Source organism: Stomoxys calcitrans, chromosome 1, assembly GCF_963082655.1.
Source record: "Stomoxys calcitrans chromosome 1, idStoCalc2.1, whole genome shotgun sequence".
In the NCBI taxonomy this organism is placed as follows: Eukaryota; Metazoa; Arthropoda; class Insecta; order Diptera; family Muscidae; genus Stomoxys; species Stomoxys calcitrans.
Genome location: NC_081552.1, coordinates 6,186,328 through 6,200,258, shown reverse-complemented (window position 1 = coordinate 6,200,258; position 13,931 = coordinate 6,186,328). Strand labels below are relative to the sequence as shown.

Sequence of the window (13,931 nt, the reverse complement as noted above, 5' to 3'; positions counted from 1 at the left end):
AAAATCAATAATACAACAAATCACCAAAGTGTAAAACTCAAAACCAAAACAAAAAAAAGCGACGAAGTTTACAAACAGTCAATGACCCACTTTCGTGTTTTTTGAATTATCATCCATCGAACCTAACCCAAATAAGCTATGAAATATACGAGTCTATTGGCATTTGCATAAACGAAGAGGTAAATCAAACAAAACATTTTTACTTTCATTGACCCCCAAATATGGCAATACGGGGAAAAAACTCAACATCTAGCTTAATTGATATACAATACCGGCTTATTGTTGGTGTTTTTTCGGATATTAAGGAGATGGTGAAGGTGTTAAACCAAAAATATGCGGTTGTTACTGCATTTCAACGCCTATTTTGTGGGAACATTATACCAAACTCTCCATATGGTACAAATGTTATATAAAAACATATTGCTTCATGACTTCGAACCGCTATAGGAAAGTTAACAGTTTCGAAAACATTGCAGATATACTACATGAATATAATGTAGAAGATGACCTAAAGACTGAACAATTCTGAACCTTACAACAAACCTTCAAAAGACAGTTTTTACCACTTCATGACATTATTTCATTAGTTTGTGATGAAATGGGGCATCCACGTGCTGACTTCAAAAGAGGTCGCGGCGACACGGATGATGCAAAACGTATTTCCCTTACATATGTATGCAAAACTGCATAAAAATAGATGATTTAAGTGGCTCTGCAACTCGATCTACTCCACTGTTAGTTAATAACAGTTAACCACTAGGTAAATGATCTACATTTAAAGTCTCCCTTTACCTCTTTGCTAACGCGTTTATTTAAATTAACGACATAGTAAATAAAAGGCAAATCAAAAAGACAATCATCTCTAACGAAACCATTTTTCATGTATCCACCAAAGAAAAGGCATATAGCGGCACTTCTTTATTGCAAGAGTTGCTCTGGTAATGAATTGATGCAAACAAAAGTCAAGTTAATAATTTTGTAAACATTGTATATGAAATGACGTCTTGTTTTTCCACATCCAGTTTGAGCAAAATAAACTTCCAAGGTAGCAAGGAACCAATGAGTGAATGGGGAGTGGGTATTATTTAATATTTATCATAGCCATCCAAAAAAACAAATAACAGCCATAAAACGCTCCAAACCAGCTGCCAGTAATCGGTAACAACAAATGAATTTGTGGCTCTTTTTTTACTTACCTAGCCCAACAGCAGCAAGTCAATGTTGTCGTAGTTGCAGCCGTTGTGGTTGTTATTTAAGCGTTTTGCGCCAACATTCATTACCAACAAAATAAAAAAAAAAAAACAAAACAAAACCCCAGCAATTGTTGCCAACTACGTCATAGTTGTAAACGCATTTTTTTTTTCAGCGCCACCTTTTTTGGAGTTTTTGCTGTAACTTTCTCTGAGCCATGGTAAGCTAGGGTGATTTTACAGTTCATGGCTTTCTTTGAGTCATCATCATCTTCATCATCTTCATCCAGCCGAGTGGCCTTCCAGCCCGGTATGCCTCAACTCTCTGTTTTCAAGCTTGTGAGTTTTTTTTTTCTTCAATTTTGCGCCAAACTGCATTTATTGGCCGGCATGGCTCTCCTTCTTCTTCTGCTTGTTAGTTGATTATGTTTCAGCGCCAGTGTATGGTTATAAAAGGCCAAGTTTTTTGTTGTCATGATGGACTGAAGAGTTGTTAACGAATTATGTTAATAAACTTATATGGAACAAGCCAACCACAAAACAGGCCAAAACAAACCAACAAATGTGAATATAGCAAAAAACTTTCAATTGCGTTTAGATGTTGTAATAGTTGGCCCCCGAGTTGGCGGAACCGAAAGAAGCAAAGCGGAGATGATTTATAGACAGCCATAATGGTAACATGAATGAATTGAGTGGGTTTTTAGTTCGTATTGAGAAAAAAAGTTTAAAAAAACATACTCAAAGTTGGGAAAAACAACTCAAAATCATAAAAAATAGTGAACTGTAACAATGACCTTCTCTAACAGTTAACATTAAAGTTTTAAAACACAAATGTCAATAAAACTTCATATCTATAAATAAAACTAAAACTAAATTAAAAATCTGTTCGCAACATTCTATCACAAGTATTAATAAAATCGATGGTTTTTAAGTTGGAAAAACAAAAAAAAAAAAACGATTATATTTTATAAAATCCATATAACTATTTTAAGAATTAAAAAACTTTTTTTATGGAAATTAAATTAAAAAAAAAAAAAAGTAAAAGCGAGCTAAGTTCGGCCGGGCCGGATCTTATATACCCTCCACCATGGATCGCATTTGTCGAGTTCTTTTCCCCGTATCAGGATATAAGAAAAGATTTGCTCTGCTATTAGAGCGATATCTAGATATGGTCCGGTTTCGATCACAATTAAATTATATGTTGGAGACCTGTGTAAAATGTCAGCCAATTCGAATAAGAATTGCGCCCTTTGGGGGCTCAAGAAGTAAAATAGAGAGATCGATTTATATGGAAGCTGTATCGGGCTATAGACCGATTCAGACCATAATAAACACGTATGGTGATGGTCATGAGAGAATCCGTCGTACAAAATTTCAGGCAAATCGGATAATATTGGGTTGCCCAAAAAGTAATTGCGGATTTTTCATATAGTCGGCGTTGAAAAATTTTTTCACAGCTTGTGACTCTGTAAATGCATTCTTTCTTCTGCCAGTTATCAGCTGTAACTTTTAGCTTGCTTTAGAAAAAAAGTGTAAAAAAAGTATATATGATTAAAGTTCATTCTAAGATTTATTAAAAATGCATTTACTTTCTTTTAAAAAATCCGCAATTACTTTTTGGGCAACCCAATAATTGCGACCTCCACAGGCTCAAGAAGTCAAGATCCCAGATCGGTTTATATTACAGCTATATCAGGTTATGAACCGATTTGAACCATACTTGGCGCAGCTGTTGGATATCATAACAAAACACGTTGTGCCAAAATTCATTCAAATCGGATAAGAATTGTTCACTCTAGAGGCTCAAGAAGTCAAGACCCAAGAGCGGTTGATATGGCAGCTATATCAGGTTAAGGACCGATTTGAACCTTACTTGGCACAGTTGTTGGATATCATAACAAACCGTTCGTGCGAAACTTCATTCCAATCAGATAAGAATTGCGCACTCTAGAGGCTCAGGAAGTCAAGACCCAAGATCGGTTTATATGGCAGCTATATCAAAACATGGACCGATATGGCCCATTTACAATACCAACCGACCTACACTAATAAGAAGTATTTGTGCAAAATTTCAAGCGGCTAGCTTTACTCCTTCGGAAGTTAGCGTGCCTTCGACAGCCAGACGGACATGGGTAGATCGACATAAAATGTCACGACGATCAAGAATATTTATACTTTATGGGGTCTCAGAAGAATATTTCGAGTAGTTACAAACAGAATGACGAAATTTGTATACCCCCCATCCTATGGTGGAGGGCATAAAAATATGGGGAAATTTTTTTTTGTCGATATAAAAATTCCGCAAAACTTTCTGTGGAAATGTATCATAATGGACGAAAACGTTTTAGTGAGTCTGATGGCAGACTGTCTCTTAAACATAACCTTCTATGGAAATGATAAAGGTTTTTTTTTTTCATACCAAAGAATGAAATAAAATTACCAAGGTAAATTTGGTGAGTCATGATATCCATCTCTTCTTTCTGTTCAAATAATCTGTTCCATTCTTATCTCAGAATATAATTACAGGAAGAAGTTTAATAAGCTGCAGTGGTATAGCAGAAATTAGTTCTAATTGCTTCCGAATCGAACAGGCTGAACATACAGCGTGAAGCCTCCTGAAATTTGGGTAAGCATTAGTAATTAAAAAAACCAAAAATTTGTTATGTTGTTTTACTGATCTTAATTTAACTTTGTTTGCAGGAACTTGTAAAATTGAAATCCGCAACGCAAATAATTTCGCAATGGTTTTAAACTACTAATGACAGACGGACTTACACCTTTGATGGTAAGTATTAGATTGAAAATAAAACTACGTATCTGTACTCAACATTTGCATTTCCTTTTTAAAAGTCTGTAAAATAATGGGTAAATGGCGTAACGGAACTTCTGGGAAAATATAGTGCTTACTCATATGCGACTTTTTTAAAAAAAATTCCAAAGCTATTGAAAACTAAATGTGTCAACGTTTTTTTTAATAGTTAATATATACGAAATTTATATTCGCTACATGTAAATTTGAAATATATTATTAAAATAAAACGAAGGATTAATATAAGAATAATAATACATCTACAATTACATTCATTTTGAAATGCGCATTGGTTAAATCTGAACGGAATAGAAGCCGATATTTTGCCAAAATTGTGTTCAGATGTATTACCACACAGTAAATATTTCGGATATTTTATTCCATCAATTGTGTTGATTTCAGTTCAAAATATCTTTCATGATTGTTCATCATATGCACTGAGTAAAGAATAATTTAGTTCCATTTTTTTAACGTTTTTAGATCCGCATTCACTAATAACGAATAAAAATGTCTTTAGCGCTATGTGAAGTTCAACATTATTCGAAAGTAGTTTATTTCAACTCAACCACTGGGTCACTTTTTTTGCGTGTAGTAAGCGATGTCAGATATGATATTGCTATCCTCATCAATTTGGTATTTGCAATGTTTATCTTCAGGCTTACTTTGGCAGCATTTTCATTCAATCGTTCCAGTTTCGTCTTTATATGCTCGAAGCGTTACGCAAAATGGCATATATCATCCGCATAGTTGATGTGTCCGAGGAAGTTGTTAATAACCCAGCGTATGCCATTGGGTGGCTCAGCATTAGTTGCTTTCAATACGGAGCCTAACAAAATTAAAAATAGCGTCGGTAACAAGATGCAACCCTGTTTCCATCCTTTGTCGATCCCGAAAAGTCAATTGAAATGGACTTAAACTTCAGCATTCCTATACAACTCTCTAATTAGTGTTACGATTTTTTCGGGGATGCCGTTATTAAATAGCGTGCTCCACATTGAACTTCACGTCAAAAGCACGCACGAAGTCTATGAATAATAGATATATGCGTGTATTAACTTCTGCAGACTGTTCAATGATTATGCGAAGGGAGTTAATGTGGTCGGCACAAGAACGTCCTGGCCGAAAACCTGCCTGTTCCTTCCTCAAAATGCTGTCAAGTGCATGCGAAATACTCTGCAGAAGAAGACTTGTCACTACTTCATTTATTGCGTTAAGTAATGAAATTCCCCTCCAATTTTTACACTGGGTGAGGTCACCCTTCTTTGGGATTGTGATCATGATCCCCTTCTTCCATTCTGTGGAAACAGTGCTTGTATGCCATGCCTCCCTGATTATTGCAGTGATCGCTTAAGCTATGGGGTGTGCCATTAATTTAATGAATCTACAAAAAATTGTGAATATTGAATGTGACAATATTTATTTTTTACCAATGAACAATAAATAAAATTTTTAATTGAATCGGAATATTTTTTAGATCCAAGAGCACTTTTAGGATAATTTTGATAAATAATTTCTACATAAAAGAGACAACTCCCACACAAACAGTCTTTTGAACTACCTTGTTAATGCCGTTCTAATCTTCTTTAAGATCAAAATATACATATCAATGACAGCATAATGGTCCATTATCACCAGACAACCGCGATAATGGACCCAAACATAAACCTCAAATTTGTGTTGAACCAAGTTGAATAGAAATCGATGTTGCGTCGTATACAGCGCGCTTTTCGCAAAAAATTTTAATATAACATTTGCATATATTCAATTAATTTTTTAATTGATCCAATAAAAAAATCGGATAGAAGCACTCCTTGTCGCGATGACATCGCAACCCATTGAAAATGCGACAAAATCTGTACTTGAGTACTAAAAGGAATTTTGGGTACAGAAGGAACTCTGGTAAAAAAATAGAGATAGTGTGCTTAGTATATTGAAAGAATATTTTTCCAAGCTGCTAATATCCTATAGTAGCCGGAAGAGAATGCCACACAAAAACAATATCTGATGATGGTTTAAATGGTGTCTGAATACCATTCCACAGATGGTGTGCTAGTAGACTTAATGTACTAATGGTATGGAAATGGCTTCTGGTATCAGATGAAACCCATTCCTGACGATGGTAAAACATGTATATAGCCTTGTCAGATTGAGCTCTACATAGAAGTAGTCTGGCTGAAGAAAAACAAGACAATAGGAGCCAATATATTTCCGGCTGAGTTGTTAAGACTGGAGGCGACGCGTCGATAAAACATATGCAAAAGCACGTCTACGCTTCCCGTTATTGCATACCATGTCCATACCATAACTTGAAATCTCAGCGTACTATTACCCGCACATAATAAAGGAGTCAAGCCTACTACAGCACATAAGACACTTTCGATACTATGTGAGCGATTAAACAAGTCAAAGCGTGCTTAGTTCGGCCATCCAGTTCTTGGGAACCCACCACCATGGATTCTGCTAAAAATTTATTTCGTTGAAGGGCATAATTTTATTCTACATACCAAACTTCGGTCAAACCAGCAAAAATTAGAGCCTATAGGAACCGAACAATGATAGTCGAGAGACCAGTTTACATGGCAGCTATATCAGGTTATAGACTGATTTGAATCGTACTTGACACACTTGTTGGAAGTCATAAAAGAACACTACGTGCAAAATTTTAGCCAAACATGACAACAATTACGGCTTGCAACGACTCAAGAAATCAAATAGTAAGATCGGTTTATATGGGAGCTACATCAGGTTATAGACCGATTTGAACCGTACTTGGCACAGTTGTTGAAAGTCATAACAGAACACTACATGCATTTCAGGCAAATAGAACAAACAATCCTGCTTGTAAGGGCTCAAGAAGTTAAATCGGAAGATCGGTTTATATGGGAGGTATATCCAAATGTAAACCGATATAGCTCATTTGCAATCTCAAACGACCAACACGACCACATTTTTGAAAAAATTTTTGATTTAAAACCAAATGGGTACTAAATAAAATCACCCACGGTTGTCAACTAATAAAAAGCTGTACGACCATTGGTTTGGTAGTTACCCCTGTGGTAAATGCCAGCTAAAACTACAAAACGGAATAAATTTTATTTTAGTCATTAATAAGCAAAAGTTCATTCATTCTTGCAACGGGTAAAAAAATGAAAAACTCAAATAGTCATCACCCTAGTATACACAAGGATATATTTGCTTCTAAGCCCTGTGGCTTGGAAATAATGTGCACATGTGTTAGCTTGCCTGCCACTGGTTTATAATTTCAGATAGATTAGCATGTCTCCACCCATTTTTTTTTTTAATTTTGGATTTGTCAATAAAAGCCACATTTAGGAAATAGTACTGATATTCAAGTCAAACTGTATATGTGTACCTCAATCCACTTTCGGTTTCATTTGAATATTTAATATTTTTATTTAGGGTTACTGACCCTGACCCAAACAATAGGTGTAACTGACATTTTAACTAACAAGTTGATTTCTAAATATCCAAGTCTATGTATTGAGAATAAATTTGTGGATTGGTTTTCGCAAGGAAAATCCCCAGATGCAAATCTAGTGACGTCAATATGACTAAGCGACATTAACAACGTTGCCTAAAACCTCTGAAAACATGACTTGTCACATTTTGTGAAACAAAATGGTATGAAACATGTTTTTAAGTTACCAGTGCTCATTCGACCCCGTTAACTGCCTTACTTAATACAGCCATTTAAAAAAAAACTCACTAGAAATATTAACTTCATTTGAGTTACAAACCTGTAAACATTTCTCTTTTTCTCAAAAACAGACACACAGTTTAATATAAAATATGCACTTCACTCACAGGCAACTTAATCATCATCATCATCATCGTCATTGGCAAAGCCGTCGAAGCACTTCGACCGGAACTTGAACAGCCAACAAACGTCTGCACTAGTCTGGGCCACCAGCAAACGTACGACAAACTCGAAAGCAAGCGGCCACGACTACGCGCAAGCGCACGAATTGATTATTTAACAGTACGGCGGTGGTTAAACCCATATTATTATTTGTTTTTTTTTTTTTTCTAAAGTGAGCCAAGTTAAATAAAAGCAAAAGTGAAATAAGGAAAGAAGTGTAAGTGTTGAATTTTTTCATTAGAGAAAAGAGCAAATAAATTGCTTCTCCTATTTAAAAAGTGATTACAAAAGCCTTATCAAAATAAAAGCATAAATAATTCACTCACAAAAAAGTATTGTTATTAAGCAATTAACAAAAAAAATCGTAAAAAGGCAGGCAACAACAGAAATAGTACCAAGTTTAAAACTGCTACATAGGAAAGCCAAGCAAGTGAAAAAATGTTAAAAGAAAGTGGAAGACCAACCACACACAAAAGTGTCTAAACAAAAATTGTGGAAAATGTGTTCAATTCCTACAAAAGTATATAAATTAATTAAAAAAAAGAAAAAATTATATTCAATCCGTAACAAAAAAAAGTTTTTAATAACCATGCAAAACAAAAATATGTTCATACTGGTCATGACAATTTTTTTTAATCAACAAATTGTGGTTAAATGCTATGGTCTGATTGCTACTCTAATGGTCACGTTTCCATTATGTCTCTGTTTTCGTTTTTTGTGATGATGCGGAGCTGCAGTATCTGAACTCCTTTTATTTGAATTTACTTTTTGTTTTGGTGAAATCCACAAAGTGTAGAAATTATCAAACTCTGTGTCATTCCCCTTTTAAATTGGCCCAGCATTTTATTTAGGGATTCTAAAAGGATATCAAAAGACTACTCTGTACCAGTAGATCTCAAACTGTTTGCGATTGTTTCCCCCTTAAAAAAAGGTCTTACAAGGAAAATGATTTTGGCAATGCAAAACACGTATATTTATATTATGTTGACATTTTCCAGTAAGCATGTTATGACATGCACAAATAGCATTTCCGTTTGCAATACCACGCTCTCATCACTGTCTGATGGTTGGCCAATGTTAACACTATTTCGAAACTATAGTTATAATGAAAAACATGTGGGATTTTTTAAGGATATTCCAAAAATATCTCGAAGAATTAATATTAAAGAGCGGAAGGTATATCTCGCAGAATTAATATTAAAGAGGGGAAGGTGTATCCTTTTGAGGGTATCTAAAATATATCGAAGAGTTTAATTGAAAGAAAAAGAAAGTGAAGGTTACAAACGGAATGACTAGATTAGTATACCCCCATCCTATAGTGGTAGGTTGTTCTTAGGGAATATTATAGAGAGTGACAGAGAAAAAACCCGAGAGCAAGCAGCAGAAAACGAACGAGAACAAAAAGCGCTCGAGCCGAACTAAGAAAATAAAACATCACCATGCCGAAGCAGTTTAGCAGCAAAGCACATAAGGTGGATGATGTTTTTTTTCTTTTTTTTTTGTTATTGTTGTTGTCATATGTTGGCTTCCAAACAGTACTTAGTAAGTAAAGGTTATAGACCGTTTTAATCGGTCTATTACCTGGTATAGATCCCATATAAACCATTCTGCCGATTTGATTTCTTGAGTCCTTAAGCCGCAATATTTGTCCGATGTGGCTGAACTTTCGCATGCGGTATTCTATTACGACTTCCAACAACTGTGCCATATAAACCGGCAGAAGTTTGGTATGTAGAATAAAATTATGCCCTTCAACTAAATTTTGTTTCCATTCCATGTCTTGTAATATATTTCTATTACAAATAAAACACAAAAAAACCCTTGTTTTTCAAAGTTAGGCGAAAAAATGCGCTTTTGCCTGGTAACGAAATCGCGATCTAGGAAACCAGTCAATCCTAGATCGCGATTTCGTTTGGAACGATCCAAACTCGTCGGTAGGATTTGTCAAAAAGGTATGTCTTCTAGGTTGAGTTTCAGTTTTTTTTTGGGTTCATTGTCGCCGAATTCGGTAATCTTATCAACGAACGATCTTACTTTTCCTATATGCCTTCTTTGTTGCGAACCATAAATTTTCGTTGAAGTGACAGAGAATTACCAAATGCTAGGCTAGGTCATATTGTCTGCATGGACGAAGAAGCTCCAGCAAAGAAGTCTCTTGAAGGCGACCATAAAAGAAAACGCAAAAGCGGAACAAAAAACTCCGATGGAGTGATCAAGTGGAGATTTCTGGTTGTCTGAAATTGGAGAAGAAGCGCATAAGATCGAAGCGCTTGGGCATCTATTCTACGTTCGGCTAGATGAATACATTTTCTGTAATGGCTGATTGAAGTAAAGTAAGTATGCCGCCCCGAGGTTTTGTCGCCAACCTTTTGGCAGTGGGATCTCCTTAGTTTGTCGCAATTATTTTGGTGTTCAACATCTTTGAGAGTGTTATATCCTGGTTGTTAAATGTCTCTTTTCACTGGGAGACATCTCGTCACATTTTGAATAGTGCCGTCTCTATTGACCAACCTGCCACATCTAGGTTGACTTAAAGTTTTTTGAAAATGAACAAGCACGTGAAAATTTTTCGAGGAACCTGTAACGGTAATTGCCTGCTATAGCGGTAACAATCTTCAGAACAGTACAGCCCAAACTGGCAATACGATCTAACATTACAATGAGTTCGTAAAACCAAATTGCATGAATGTTGGATCATAAATGGGTGTTGCAGCCTTACTTTAACTCATAGCGGTTGTAACTGTAAATTATGTGCATCCCCAATGGGACTTCAACATAGATAGGCTGGAACCAAACTCATAATAATTACTGATTGAACCCCCAGATTATTCCAGTATAGGCATCAAATACCTTGTGGGAATAAATCTTACGAAAAGAAAACATCTAAGCCATGAGCAAGTTTAGATGAAAAACATTGGCAAGGAATAAAAACTATCACTAAACACTGAGGAGCAGGGAGGCAGTCTCACGAACGCAAAATCACATACGAGAAGAAGCAAAATGGAGTGTTCGCTCCAATTATAGAACACATGTTAAAGTGACAAGCGAAGCTATATAATAAAAAGGGCAGTCGCTAGATCCAGTGTACTAGAATGAAGGGATCAGTACGAAATGAACAACAATTACTTTGGCAATATCCAATGCAGGGGAAAATATACAATGCCAGACTTGTACTGACTAGGTAGCATACAATGTAAAGGATTACGGCAGGCGACGCTTTATGACCCTTATGCGCATCCCTTTTTTGATCCTGGCCTTGCCTAACTTTAACTTTTTCGGAAATGAACATTTCGATGGGTTGTAATCGGCCGTAACTAGGAAAGGTTTTGGCAAAGTCTCGATGGATCAATTGGAGTAAAACATTTCGAAAATTGGTGTTTTAAATCAGAGAAGGCGTGCGTCAGACTGAAACTCTCGATTTGGTGAAGTTGGATCGGCCATATTATAAAGTCAAGGGATAAGAATTGCTATTATGGACTGATTCGGGAAGTACTGGGTTTAGCTGTTGGAGACCATAGCAGAAGTCATTGTGCTTAATTTCAGTCAAGTTGGAAAAGAATTTCGTCCTAAAGGTCTTCATGAAGTAAAATCGGGTGATCAGTTTATATGGGAGCTTTATAAGTTTATGAACCGATTTAGACCATATTTGGCACATATTTGTCTTTACCCCTTCAAAAATTAGCGTGCTTTTGACAGACAGACGGACGGATATGGTTAAATAGACTAAGAACGTCAAGGCGATCAAGAATATATATACTTTGTTGGGCCTGAGATCATTTTTTCTATGAGTTACAAACGGGATGACGATGTAAGTATACCGCCATTCTATCGTGGAGGGCGTAATTAGTATATCCTCCTTTGTCTGTGTTATAGCAACTTTTGCTTCGTGGCATACCATCCCCACAGAATTCTTATTTTCAGTTGTTTGTAGTAAGATATCACAGTAAATATCCAAATAAACTCCAAAACAGGGCAAATGTAGAAACATTAACACAAATCCACCCAAAAACTTGTGATACTAACCAGCAAGCAAGATGCAGGAAACATCTAAGGCAAACAACGAGAAGCAACAGAAAATACAGACCCCAACCACGTAAACCATGAAAGGATATGCTACATGTGTTGTTAAAAGGTCGAGAGAGCTCTGAAGCCCAGACTTATGCCAACACGTAAGGACATAACAGAAATTTTGTGACTCCAACACCTGGTGTTGCTTCTGGCACTAACCTCAACACACTGTAACCCGACTTTCCTTCTTGCCCCAAATGTTAGCTTGTCCTAACAAAGAGTTGAGCAATTGTTGGAAATGCATTTGAATTTTATGCTTGAAATAACCTGAAGTTGCAACAATATTAGCTGTTGCTGCAATGCGCATTATGTGGCGTGGAGAAAAAAGGGGGCGTCCTAGCAATACCAACTAAAACGTACAAAACAACCAAGAATATTTACATTTGACAAAAATTGAAAAACAAAAGAAAAAGTGTTCTAATTTGGTAATTTCTGCAGCAAAACGTGTGAGTTTTAATTAAAGGAATAAACCGAGAAGTCTTTGCCAAAACAAAAGAAGTAAACCAGAATTTCCCAAAATGCTAACATAATGTTTATTGCTATAAAAAAGTTTAAATTTCAAATAGAGTAAAATTGTCCAACTAAGAACACATACTCCAATGTAGTTAACCTCTATCCATATTATTAGTAAGCTTATTAGAATTCAAACCACTACTGCCTGCACATTTTGATTATACTTAGCCAATATGAAAGGATCCATATGCCAGTGTGCTTCCAAGTTGATGGGTTTATTCTCCTGGTGTTATGACAACTACCTTTTCTTTGTTTCATCGCATTTCCCAGTTAGACGGTAATTTATATGAATTTTCCGAATGTGACTTTGCATAATCATTTGTTATTATAAATTTTCCTTAATACGTAGCAAAAATGCAAAGTCTAAAGGCGTACACAAGGACGAGTGTCTGAATAAAACTGGGAAAGTATTTGGCGAGAGAGCTAGAGGTAAACTGCGATATTATTCTTGTTTATTTGCAAAAAGAAAAAATAGAGAAAAATGTGGAGGAAGAATAAAAAAGCTATTCTCACAGGATTGTTCGAAATGCTAAGCAATTGTGAAAATCATGCAATTTATTTGCCTAGCTCTATAAGAAATGTGTAGTAATCAACGAATAGGCGAAGGATTGGTACAAATCGCATTGCGACTCATATAAGAAACAAATTTGGAGAAGTTGATCAATTCAATTATCTCCGAGACATGACATTTTAGAAAAAAGGGTAAGGGGAGAGTCCGCCCATCAAAGTTTGGATGTTAGATCTACTTCATTCTCTTGGTTTTGGTGTTGGATTGGAGTAGCCAAACTCTTTGCCCCAAAAGTGGATATCAGATTTATATCCTTCTCGAAAAAAAACACATTTGAGCTACATATTGCTATAGTCGGTATATATGTTTGGTTTAGGTGGAGTTTATGAGGTGAGGCCTCCCAGAAACATTTAGCCATAAAACCCTATTTTCACCACGGGGTCATTATGCACCGTAGGTGAAAATTTCATGGTTTAGCCGTTTTTGCATCTATAAGGAACGAAACAAACATACAAACAAACAAACCGACAAACAAACGCAAGTTGATTTTTATATATAAGAAGATTTATTTACTTCAGCTAATGGCAGCTGGATTTATATATCATTACTAGCTGACCCGGGCCCGCTCCGCTGCGCCTTCTTTTACTTTATATGGAACAAAATTTCCTTGAAATATTTATTTTCGACAATTAAAGATCATTTAGTGAAAAACCATGCAAATTTGACTAACAGTTTAACAATATAAATGCCTTTATCTAAATCCCATATGATCTTTATTGGTCTACGAATTTAAGTTTCAATGTAAGGTGTACTCCATTCTTAAAATACTTCATTTCAGCCCGATATTCTCATGATGTCTGATTGAGTGGTGTTTTCGGGGGAGAGTGGTCCCCCAGATACTTGGCCCTGAAAAAATATCAACATCGTGCTCTTCTCTCAAATACCATTTATTTAAACCCCATA

At 35.8% G+C, this 13,931-nt stretch overlaps 1 protein-coding gene across 1 annotated transcript in view; it reads left to right on the top strand.

Annotated features, from left to right (window-relative positions):
• The first annotated feature begins 7,944 nt into the window (after nt 1–7,944).
• The window catches only part of LOC106090467 (uncharacterized), a 40,298-nt gene continuing 34,311 nt past the window's right edge, over nt 7,945–13,931 (top strand). The window contains exon 1 of the mRNA XM_059361016.1: nt 7,945–8,096. The gene's annotated coding sequence lies outside the window, so the exon portion shown is untranslated. The remainder of the gene's footprint in view (nt 8,097–13,931) is intronic.